At 41.0% G+C, this 12,333-nt stretch overlaps 1 protein-coding gene across 1 annotated transcript in view; it reads right to left on the bottom strand.

The window, feature by feature from the left end:
- Positions 1-12,110, bottom strand: part of SLC22A18 (solute carrier family 22 member 18) — a 152,935-nt gene extending 140,825 nt beyond the window's left edge. The window contains exon 1 of the mRNA XM_065594694.1: positions 12,091-12,110. The gene's annotated coding sequence lies outside the window, so the exon portion shown is untranslated. The remainder of the gene's footprint in view (positions 1-12,090) is intronic.
- Positions 12,111-12,333: the final 223 nt, after the last annotated feature.

The raw sequence follows: 12,333 nt of genomic DNA, 5'->3' as shown, positions 1-12,333 counted from the left end.
ATCAACCTTCTTCTGGTGGCATCTGACTCAGATGAAAATGAACATGCGTCGTCTTGCTATACTTTGGATCGTTATCAAGCAGAACCCATCATCAGCATGGACGCATGTCCTCTGGAATGGTGGTTGACGCATGAAGGGATATATGAATCTTTAGCGCATCTTGCACGTAAATTTCTTGTGACGCCAGCTACAACAGTGCCATGTAATTGTCTGTTCTCACTTTCAGGTGATCTTGTAAACAAGAAGTAGGCAGCAGCATGTCCTCCAGATTGTAACCAAACTTGCTTGTCTGAGCGATTAGCTGAAGTATGACTGAGTGGACTTGTAGGCTCTAAAGCAGGGGTAGGCAACCTATGGCACGGGTGCCAAAGGTGGCACGTGAGCTGATTTTCAGTGGCACTCACACTGCCCGGGTTCTGGCCACCGGTCCGGGGGACTCTGCATTTTAATTTAATTTTAAATGAAGCTTCTTAAACATTTTTAAAACCTTATTTGCTTTACATACAACAATAGTTTAGTTATATATTATAGACTTATAGAAAGAGACCTTCTAAAAACATTAAATTGTATGACTGGCACGCAAAACCTTAAATTAGAGTGAATAAATGAAGACTCAGCACAGCACTTCTGAAAGGTTGCCGACCCCTGCTCTAAAGTTTTACATTGTTCTATTTTTGAATGCAGGTTTTTTTTTTTTTTTTTACATAATTCTACATTTGTAAATTCAACTTTCATGATAAAGAGATTGCATTACAGAACTTGTATTAGGTGAATTGAAAAATACTATTTTTTTTTTACAGTGCAAATATTTGTAATAAAAATATATACTTGACACCATGCAAGGCATTGCATTTAGCCATATGGAATGGAAATCTATCAACCTCATGAAGAAACTTGCACAAATACAGACAGATGATATCTTCCTTTCCAAATGCATGGACGGCTACCCCTCTGTTATAGTGAGCACTGTACACTTTGTATTCTGTATTGTAATTGAAATCAATATATTTGAAAATGTAGAAAACATCCAAAAATATTTAAATAAATGGTATTCTATTACTGTTTAATAGCGCATTTTTATAATCGCACAATTAATCATGATTTTTTTTAGTCGATTGACAGCCCTTCAAAATAGTAAAAAAAAAAAAAAAAATTGTTCAACCCAAGCCCAAAAGTTTCATTTAGATTTCAAACAATTTAATACTAAAATACAAATTAATAGAATGGAAGGAAATTTTGAAACAAAGTAGTTTTGAATAAAAATATTGAAATGTTTCATTTTGAAAAAGTCAATATCAAATATTTTGACTTTTGTTAAAAAAAAGTTTATTTTCAGGATGAACAATTCAGCGAAAACTATTTTAGTGTTGCCACATCTGCATTTTTCATTGGAAAAAAAGTTTTGGTCGATGAATTTAACTCAGCTCTAGTTCTAACCCCAGTTCTAATTTTCTGTATGATCTTGGATATATCATTTCTCAGTGGCAGGGGTTACATTCAGAGGAACTTTGTTGAAATAAATAGATATACCCCAGATTTATATTCCTGGAAGTAACATCAGAATCTGAGCCTTTGTCCCTCAATTTGTAAAATAGAGGTAATAATACTTAGTGACTTCATATGGGTATTGTGAGGATTAATTCATTAATATTTGCAAAGTATTTTGAGATCCTCAGATGGAAGGTACTGCAGTATGTAAGTGCAAAGTATTTTTCTGCAGTGCTTATTGCCCTTTAGAGATGTGTTTTTGAGCTGTTCCTTGTGGGTGTGATTTTGCAGCATTTGAGTTGAAGACCTTGGTCAGAGAGAACTACACCACTCCACATGTATGCAAACCCAAGAGAACAGGCAAAGAGAACGTTTATATGTAGGCTTGGAAAAATTAAATATTTATCTATAAATGTTGATTTCACTGTGTGTACACAAGCCAAAAAAAATATTTCCATCAACAACCAACAACATTTACAGATAGGAAAAGTAAGTTGGGGGGGGGGAGGGATAGCTCAGTGGTTTGAGCATTGACCTACTAAACCCAGGGTTGTGAGTTCAATCCTTGAGGGGGCCATTTATGGATCTGGGGCAAAAAAAACGGTCCTGCTAGTGAAGGCAGGGGACTGGACTGGACTTGATGACCTTTCAAGGTCCCTTCCAATTCTATGAGATAGGTATATCTCCATATATTATTATATGAAAAATGCTGCTTGAGAACTTATCCGTGTTTGATTTAATGCTATTAACTTTGTATATTTTGACATATGATGTTGACAATTTGTGTTTTAACATTTATAATGCTTTAACTTTTTGAATCTCAATGTCTGGTTATTAAATTATTGGCACCCTGCATAAGTTCCCACAACTGTGAAAATTTAAAATAAATAAAAAATTTCAAAAAGCTAAAAACTGATCATTTTGTGCATTTAAAAAGATAGAAAAATGCTTAAAAATAAAGTGATATTTTCCATTGAAGTTATAAAAACTGATTTTTCTGCCAACCCTATTTGTATAATATAGTGCACATGCACAAACAAACTACATTAAAAAGAATATTAAGGTTGCAAAGTCAAGCACTTAAAAGTTAGGAAATGCCAGAATTAAGGTTGTCCATGCAACCTTAATTTCTCCCCCCTGTGCATATACATTATGACACAGTCTTTAATTTTCACGGGGACAGCAAAACGTACATCCTTGACACAAAGGCCACTTCCCCACCACCAAATTTCAAGTCTGCTCCAAAGCATGAGTGCACCTGAGCTTTTCAACAAAAACATCACCAGTTTTTTTTTTTTTAAAACATGGGCACAACAACATTTTTCACTAGCCTCATTCTTGGAAACATTGAAACTATTTTGCAGATATAAAGAAAAAGATCAGTTTGAGGCAGACACTCTGACTAGAAAATTTCAGCGCAAATGGCTTAAATTTGGCAAATTTATAAGCAGCTGAAAACAGGGTCTTATGATGCGAAATGTTGGGCAGCCTTCATGGTAGGCAGGGTTAGCAGCCCCACCTATAGTGGAAAGAGAGGCTGTGCTCTGGCAAAGATGTCTTGTCAAACAAAATTTGTTGCAACTTAAATTAAATGCAAACAACAGGGTGGGATTTGTTTTTGTTTTGTTTTGCTTTGCTTTTTGGAGTTTTCTGTGGCAGCTCTGAAAACGTACTATGAAAATCCCTTTAACCACCACATCAAATACACAAATCTTTTCATGGATTCAATAGAAGTTGGTGAGGGGGAAATGAAGACAGAAAAAAATGATTAAAAATAAAAGCACAATCCATATTCAGTGAAATATCCTGCCAGGGATGGAGGAAGCCCAATAGGAAAAAATAAACATTTCTAGTTATTTTTCTATGACAAATAAATACAGAGTTGGAGGTGATTATTGGTTGAAGGGAAATATTGTGAAACGGCAGAGAATGGAAAGAGTTTTCCCTGACCCTAGGAAATATAATGGCAGATAAAGAGATTGACCATTTTGGGAGGAGGATGCCTTCATTTCTCTACGTGACTGTAGATTATTTCGGCTTCAGAAGACAAGAATGTCCCTTTAACATCTGACCTGGCCTTTATTTTAGAGAAGCACTTCACGGTTCAGAAAAGACAGACAATTTTCTAATTCCCAGCTCTGCTGGAGGCTGAGGCAGCAACTTCCAGACAGGACACCTGCTAACACTAGAGAAATGGCATTATTATGTCTACAAGTTTACAAATCTGAGGATCAAAAAGCCTTTGCTGCTGCCGCTACTACACAGGCCAAGGACAACGACTTCTTCACAACAGAGTTTCAGAGGTTTTTCCCCCTTCCCCCCTTCAAGAAATGGTCTCTTTTCACTTTCAGTCGCAGCAGATCGGTTTCCACGTGAAGAAGTCAATCGTCAAAGAGTTTTCTAAGTTTCATTGGTGTGTAGCAGAAAAGGGATTAGACTTGGGGCCGTTTTACTGGCCAGCCTTTAAGCAAATAAATGTTCTTGAATTCTTAGAGAGAGAATTTTAACTTAAAATAAGGAGTATACAGGATTCTCCCAAGCCCCAAATTAAATAGTAAACAAATCAATGCAAAATATTTCAGTAAAGATTTGGGGGAACATGGGGTTAAATCTTTGTTTGCTGTACTTCTGCTTTTAATTATTTCTGTTAATTATTCCCGAGGGCACAGGTATTTAGACATTAAAACATACATACATATTATATATACTGAATGACATTTGAACATTCATTTTTAACATGTCTATTCAATGAGGGCCTGATTCTCAACCACTAGCAGCAATGAGGATGATGCAGAGGGGAAGGGGTTACACTCAAGGGCAACATATTTTAATACTATGATTCAAAATCTTATTACATAACAATAACCTCACTAAACAACAGTCCCTTTGGGGCCAAATCCTTACGCCAATGAAGTAAAGTACATTTTTTTCCTCCTACTGGATGATGGAATCAATGGCATTTTTCTTAAATCCAACCCATTGCCATAAATCACTGTAGCAGGAGTTTATTAGTACCCAAAGGATGATAGCAGAACCAAATAACATTTTGCACTTTTGTTACACCTTGACTCCAAAGTGCTTTACAAACTAACTACCCCTGGTCCTGCAAACATGTGCACAGGTGTTTACTTTTAAGCCTGAGTAGTCATTGGGACTACTCATACTGTACTCAAACACCTGTGTATGTGTTTGGAGGATGGGGATCTAATTAAGTCAACTCCCATTTGAAACAGATAAGTATTATCCCATTTTCAGATTGGAGACCAGACTGGAGAATTTGGAGAAGTTAAGGTTTGGATCCACTAAACAACGTAAGCATTGGAAAACTGAATGTCACAGTGCCTAACTTTTAAGAGCCTAAAAATTCACAGGAACAACACTGACCCCCAAAACCTAGTTAGGCACCTAGGCTCTTTATACAATGAATGGGGAGAGATAGGTACCTAAGAAAGCATTTCATTGGGTGAAAATAGATGTATAGCTCAGTGATTAGGGCACCCACCTGGGAGATGGGAGACCCCAGGTCTAGTCCCCCTGCTCCATTTCTTTATTCACAATGGAACAGCCTGAACAGGAGAGATTCAGGAAGCCCTATAAGAGAATATCTCAGTGGTTAGAGCACTCTCCTGAGAGGCGAGACCCCCCCCCCCCCCCCGCTCAAATCCTTTCTCCCCCTTTGCCTGAGGGGATAGTTGAACCTGGGTTTCCCACATTCCAGATGAGTGCTCTGATCATTGAGCTAAGAGTGGTAAGATGGGCACCATCATCACCTTCTCCCCACCCCAGATTTTGAATGGGGCGCAATTTGGTAGGTGGCCTCTGAACAGGTCTACCAGATTGGACCCCCCACACAATTTAGGCAGGCGAACGCCCATCTTCCCCTGGTTCATGAATTGCTCTGGGGCTTAGACAGGAGATGGGCATCTGTCCCATAGGCTCCTAGAGAAATTTCAGGAACATAGGGTCCTAGAGAAATTTTACTCTGACAATTTAGGCTCCGAGAGAGTTTAGGCATCTGTCGGTTTCACAGGAGTTGTGGCTCATGATGTAGCCAAAACTGGGATTTAGGCACCTAAACTGGAGAGTTAGGGCTTTCCTAGACCTGTAGCTCTCAGTGAAGATGCTACTTACACTGATGGGAGATCATAGGTACTCCACCTCCCCAAGAGGTAGTAGGTATGTCGACGGAAGAAGCCCCACTGTCGACTTAGCGTGGCTGTCTACACCAGGGGTTAAATCATTATAACTATATAGTTATACTGACATAAATTGGTAGTGTAGACCAAGCCTTAGTCTCTGCCATAATTTAGCCTTTTTCCCCCACTAGCGTCTTTGGACCAGTTCTCTTCTCATTTAGGGCCTGATTCAAAGCCTCCTGAAGTCAATTGAAAGACAAAGGTTTTGGATCAGGCCCTTATACTGGTATAAATCAAGCGCAACTCTATTGAACAGCCAGTGCTTTTACACTGACATAAAGGAGTGTATGTTTCTGTTTCTAATCTAGTGGACAAGTATGGCTGAGATTCTCCAGGACAGAAAGGCTCAGATCCTCAAAGATATGTAGGTGCCTAACTCCCACTGATTTCAAATAAGTTAGGTGCCTAAATACCTTTGAAGACCTGGGCCTAAGTGATTTTGGGGGCCCAAACTGAGATTCTGAAAATTTACACCCCTTTTAAAAGTATGTGCTGAACACCCACCCTCTGCGAATCACACCGTTGTCACACCGTTGTAAAGTATCTCACATGGAGCACTCAAAAATGGAAGCATCCCAAATCTTGAAAATCTCAGCTATGTATCCAAAGCAGCTGTTATCAAATTAGCTGGTTATACTTCCCTTTTCTTAGCTAGAGGAAAGGAACAATCCTATATCTTGGAAGAATTTTTTTTGTTAAAGAGCCAGATCATTTATTTTCATTCAGAACCTAAGTTTTTAGAATAATAATAAATAATAATAAAAAAAGCAAAAACAAGTTTCACTTTCCCCATCCCAGGAAGGTGAATTCTTCATTGGACGCTTGCCTTGCTTTCAAGAGCCTGGGTCGGGCTCGGTTCTCTTTGGTTCCCATCCACAACCATCCGCACCAATTCAGGGAGACTATTTTTTTTTTGAGGTGGGGGAGCTAAAAAGGGAAGGGGGGGATAAGCAGATCTCATGTGCAGATTTTAATCTGGTCACTTCCCTGTCAAACTAATCCCTGCCTGACTCGGATCGGACTTTAAGAAATGTGCCTGGAAACCAAAAAGCAAACTTCATTTGAATGAAGCACACACTCCGGAGCCCCCATCTGCAAAGGGCCGCAATTAAATGCAAAGAGAGGGGGGAGAGAGAAAAAATTAGCATTTTCCGCGGCCATCTGGCATGAGGAGCAGGCGATGGGGAACAAAAGGAGATTTAGGCAAAGGGGAGAGGCGAGTGTGCCATGGCATTGACCTGCAAATGAGCCTTTGTGAGCGAATTAAAGCTTCCCGGACCCCCCGGGACACCCCAAAACAGGCACCATTACAAACCATCCGGACAAAAACCCACTCATCAAAATTGTCTGCGATTGGGGGGGAGGGAGGAAACGCCAAGCCCCCCCCCCCCCCACACACACTAAACCTCTCTGTAATAGGCAGTTAATAGTGGGTTGGCTGAAATGAGCTCTAAGGTTCTGATGAACCTGCTACAATTTCTAGCCTGGAGTCTTCCCTCCTCCCCCAAGGAAATGCTCTGGGATACTGCTGGGTTTTAGGAATTAATTTCATTTTTACAAGAGGAAACATATAACCCATCCCAGGCCTAATTTGTAGCCCCACCACCACACTATACAAACGGGGGAAGACAGAGGGCGGTTGGTGATATATTAGCCTCCAGATGCTGTTTATTAAAGTTTTGATCTGTTGTGGGGGTAGCGGTGGCTTGAAAGTGTATTTCTAAAGCAAACAAGAGTCATTTCCCTAGGACAACGCATGGACGTTTGTAAAAGCAACTGGAGGGAGCTAGGAAAAAACAAGGGGGGGGGGTTCATATTCCAAAGAGAAGTCTGAAACCCTCAGGGCTGGCAGAGAACTGCCCCACCGCCATGGCGCCTGCCTGCAAGCTAAAAGAAACCTGGGAGGATTTCAAAAGTTAAATCAAAGCTCCTGACACTTGGTAAGGTGTAAGGGAGAAAAATCTTTTCAAAACAGACCCTCTCCCCAGAGGTAAAGGGGGCCAGAAGAGGGAAACTTGTAAATACAACGTGTTTCTTTATTATCCTCCTCCCCCTGGGGAAAAGCTCCCATTATAACCCATCAGCTATATATACTCAGCTGCTGTTACTCTGGGGCTGCAGCAGGTAGATTAAAGAACAGGAGGGGGAGGAGAGGAAGAAGCGCTGTCTGTCTCCAGATCGGGCTGAGAAACAAAAGCAAATGGCAATAGCAGGCAATTTACTCCTGCAAGCAATTCAAGAGGAGCCTTCCATAGAAATCATCAATCACTCAGAGGGGCCTTGAGATTCAGCTAACTACTAGCACTGATTCGAGCACACAGACGAAGTAAAAAGTGACAGCTCTCGGCCCCCCTCCCCCATTCATCGCTAAAATAAAGATCTCGAGAAAGTCAGAGATTTGCAGGGCAGGAATAAGCAGCCTCCGTAAAACGGGGTAGATAGTAACCAGGCCTCCTCCACTTGTGAAGCAGGTGGTTTGGATTTAGACGATCCAAATCCCCTGCCTTATTGCAATTCACAGCCTCATGGAAATGCTCCACGCTGCTGTTATTAGTCAGGCAGGGTTCCTCACCCAGAGCCCTGAGCTCTCTTACACCCAAGATGATCCGGCCAGCTCGCCACAGCGCCTGGGGAGTTCCCCACCCCCCGACTGAGATGGGCCTGGGCTCTCCATGTCCCTGGCTCGCTCTGCAGGTGGGAGCGCTCAGTCACTGCCTCTCCGGCTCTCTCCGCCCCCCCGGGGCCGTGTTTGGAGCTCCCAGGTGCCGCTCTCCCTGGGTTTGTTTGCAGTCAATATTCATGTGTTTCTGTCACCAGGGTGGCTCTTTTCACAGTGATCAGCCGGGCAGAAGGCTGAATGACAGGAGACTCGTGGCTCAGCCGCTCTGGGAGGGGGAAAGGCAAGGGGATGGAGTGGAGTCCCCAAACAACTCTGCCTTAGTGTGTGTGTGTGTACACACGTGTGAGCACTGCCCCACAGAGGTGGGGTAAGGAACTACTCCAGGCAGCAGCTCAGACCAATTGCAGGCTGATCAAAGCTGGGCTTTGCCCGTCCTTAAACTCCAGGACCATACTCCTCTACCCCAAATTTTCTAATATGAGGGAATCTCAGAGAGAATCTCAGCTTTCATTTAAAAACAAACAGATTTCTAGCCTCCTATAAAAAGACTTCAAAATATAACTGGTATAAACCCATCAGCAAGGCTGAAAGCCTGGCACTGATTTTTCCTAAGAGGTCACATTATACCCACCCCTGCTCCCCCCAGGGCTGGACTTAGGGGTACAGAAAAAACATTGCTAGAGGGTTCTTGATTTTTATGAAGATCCCAGATCTAATTTCACAGCTGACATTTCCCATTCCCCCTTAAATAAATGTGTCCTCCCAACTTGGCTAATTTATCGTAGACGTGTTAGAAGTAGGTCTGAAGGAAGCATTTGAAGAAGAGGATAGTGATCTTATGGGATCAACACAAAGAGGGTATTTCAGGTGTCTGCAGCAGTGTGGAAGAAAGCAGAGAGATAGTTAAGAGAGAAATGGATAAATCTGAGGTGGTGGTTGATGACCTTGCTGGACTGGAGATGGTGAGTGGCAAAATATTTGAATAACTAATTTATCTAGCGCCTTTCATCCCGATTAGTTAAACCTCATGACACTCCTATTTCACAGATGGGGAGACTGAAGCATGAATAAGGTTAAGGCACACAGTGGCAATGTGGAAAGCTATTGCACTTGTATGCTTCAGGTTATTCCAATTCATTCTGGCAGCAAGTTGCAAGTTAAAAACTAATTCTTTCAGTTACAGATGCCAGTGGGAGGATGCTGATAAACATGGTTGAATATGCAAGTCCAGCTATTTATTATTTATCATTTCTTTCTTTAGAAGCGTACAATCTAAAACCAAAGGCTCATCCCGGTGCTCCAGATACCTCCCTCTTGTGCTGCAACTTTGTTTAGTTGTTTAAATTAAAAAAAAAACCAATCATCTCCATACTTGTGATTTTCCGTCTAAGTAGAAATAAAAATCACAAACACTCTTTACGCAGAGGTGAATAAATTATAAACAAGGACAAAGAGGATACAATTGACCAATGTCTCCAAGCCAGTGTTTGCTAGGGAATTACTATTCTGGTCTTTGAAATCAATTAATACATAATTAGATTCCTCAAGAAAGGACAAACAAGAGCTGCCATTCACCCCCTCCTTCTCCCACATGCATCCCAAAGAGAGACCGGGTCTTTAGCACAAACCAGACAGACAGCATTCTCCAGCAGTAAAAACATATTCTGGCTTTGGGTGTTCATTTAACAAACAGATCCTTGAACCTTGCTTCTGTTTTCAGTTTATTTCAAACATGTTTCTTTGTCTTCAGTTCATTAAAACATGTCTCTTTTGAGATCTATTTTTACATTTCAAGAATCCAGTATTGTACTTTTGTGGTGGCAGATGGCTCTAGACATCCAAGCATAAGCTCTCTTTCCTGCTTTTCCTTTCTGAATCCCTTTCTGTACTATACTTGAAACCATGTTAGTAGCACCCTTGTTTGCAATGTCCAAGACTAGAGCCCAATTCAGGAACATGGTAAATGTAGAGCTTGGTCCTTTCTCTACACTAAAGTCAAAATATTTTAATCACAATGAACACCACTGCTTGTTGTGTAACTGAGTCACACAACCTGGTAGCTTTTCATAACGAGGATGGGATCTTAATTGTCTTTACATCATGTCCTTGGGTTTACTTCATGTTAATGTAATCTAGGTCTAGGATGGTTTGGTTAGCTGTTAGGCTGCCAATCCCTCAAGAGAAAAGCTAGGTAACCTTGCTGGGCTATAGCAAGGGGAAAGAAGTAGTCACTTTGTAAGAGGATTCAGCAAGGTCTATGGAATGCCTGAAGGGATTTTGACCATGTTGGACACAAGATAATTTTCTTGTGTAAAATAACCCGATTCTAAGGGCATGAGAAAATATACTGTCAGTACAAGACAAATATTAAGGGTTGTTAAACACAGCAGCAGTACCCACTTATTGGATCGTCTTATTGAAGGCATTGGCTTAGATGCCCTGTCTATGCTAGTGGTTGATGAACTAGCAACAGACATGTCAAAGATCAATTATCAAGCATGGATCTGAGAAGACTATTTTCCAGCCCTAATGTTGACTATTTCTTATTAAATAGCAAGTACTATACAAGAGGGCAAGAACTATAGTAAAACTGACAAAGAAGTAACTTAGGGACTTTAGACAGGTGAATCTGGATCCTTTATAACAATAAGGAAATGTTCAAAGATGTGTATTTATGGTTGAATAATAGTTGAAGCAGAAGGGGTAGAAAAGATACAGCAGTCTATTTGAACTCCAGTGTTCCAAGATTCTGTATAGTTATATCAAGTTTAACATGGTTCATTGTTTATCCTGTGTTACTTGTAGTATTAAACAGGGACTGAATAGCAAAGTCTAAAGATAAACTGTACAGGTGGAAGTGCTCCTCAAAGCTTTTCTTTTGACTTCTGTTCCCAATACAGATTGGAAATCTGAATCCAGCCTGCTTGCACTCCTGCCCAGAGTAAATACAGGTGACAGAATGATCCCATCTTTGCTGTAAATACCATCAGTAACAACCTGATAGCATTAACCTGTTCAGTCTTGCAGGGTAGATAGGCCCAAACCCTGTTTGAACCATGCTTCCAGCTCTACATTTCTAGGAATCTATGCTCCTGAATAGTGACATAGTGTAAACTATGTTTTAGCTACATCAGGAGAAGAGTATTATAAACAAGACCCGCACCATAGTAGGAATTACAGTATCAATGGGACTCATGGTAGGAGACCATCTCCAAAGGAATTAAATTTCTGTCTCACTCTGTGTCAGACACCAGGATATCCTGGAGACTGAAGATTTCTGTTTAGCCACAGGACAGGATAGGACAGCAACAGTACAAGCTAATGAAGTCTCCATGTTCATTCACTCCTTGGCCTCCTGTGTCAGAAATTATTCCCATTTCAGAAATCATAATGAGTCCATGGCATCATTACTTTCCTTTCTAATATGAGAGTGAGCAGGATAGACAGAAGAGGCTGGCTGAGGGATAGATTATGGTGGGATCTATGGGTCTGAAGCCTGGGTTAGAAAGGGCCCTTCAATCCGCAAAGGAAGATTTGGAGAGGTAGGGAAGAGGGTGAGGGAGTTACATTGAAGAACTAGAGAGCAGGAATTAGCATTGATAGGGCAGGCAGAGTCTTTGGTTTGTTTGGTGAAGGAGAAGAGAAACAGGACTCTTTGGCTGGATCTAAAGCCCATTAGTCTTAATTTACCACTAAGAATGCCCACTCCCTTCCCTTACTCCTTCTTGCCATCTTCCCTCTTTTATTTCTTTCCTTGTTCCTTTTAAAATGTTTATTTAGACTTACCTGCTTCTAGCTGTTTCATTGTTGCAAGCTGCATTTGCTTGGAGAAAAGAGCTCCAAAATGGAGGACAAGCAATTTATACATTAAGACACTCCCACACTCATTATTAATTAGGGCGAACACCTGCAGCCTTCTACAGAGAGCAGCCAGAAAATCTGAGTTGTCTTCTGGAGAAAGAGATCCCGACTAACATTTTTTCACTGCATATAGAAAATAAAGAATAGATAAGGGCTGGATAGAACATA

The sequence above is a fragment of the Chrysemys picta genome, chromosome 4, assembly GCF_011386835.1.
Source record: "Chrysemys picta bellii isolate R12L10 chromosome 4, ASM1138683v2, whole genome shotgun sequence".
Classification (NCBI taxonomy): domain Eukaryota; kingdom Metazoa; phylum Chordata; order Testudines; family Emydidae; genus Chrysemys; species Chrysemys picta.
The sequence above is the reverse complement of the archived record's forward strand: the minus strand, read 5'-3'. Positions and strand labels throughout refer to the sequence as shown.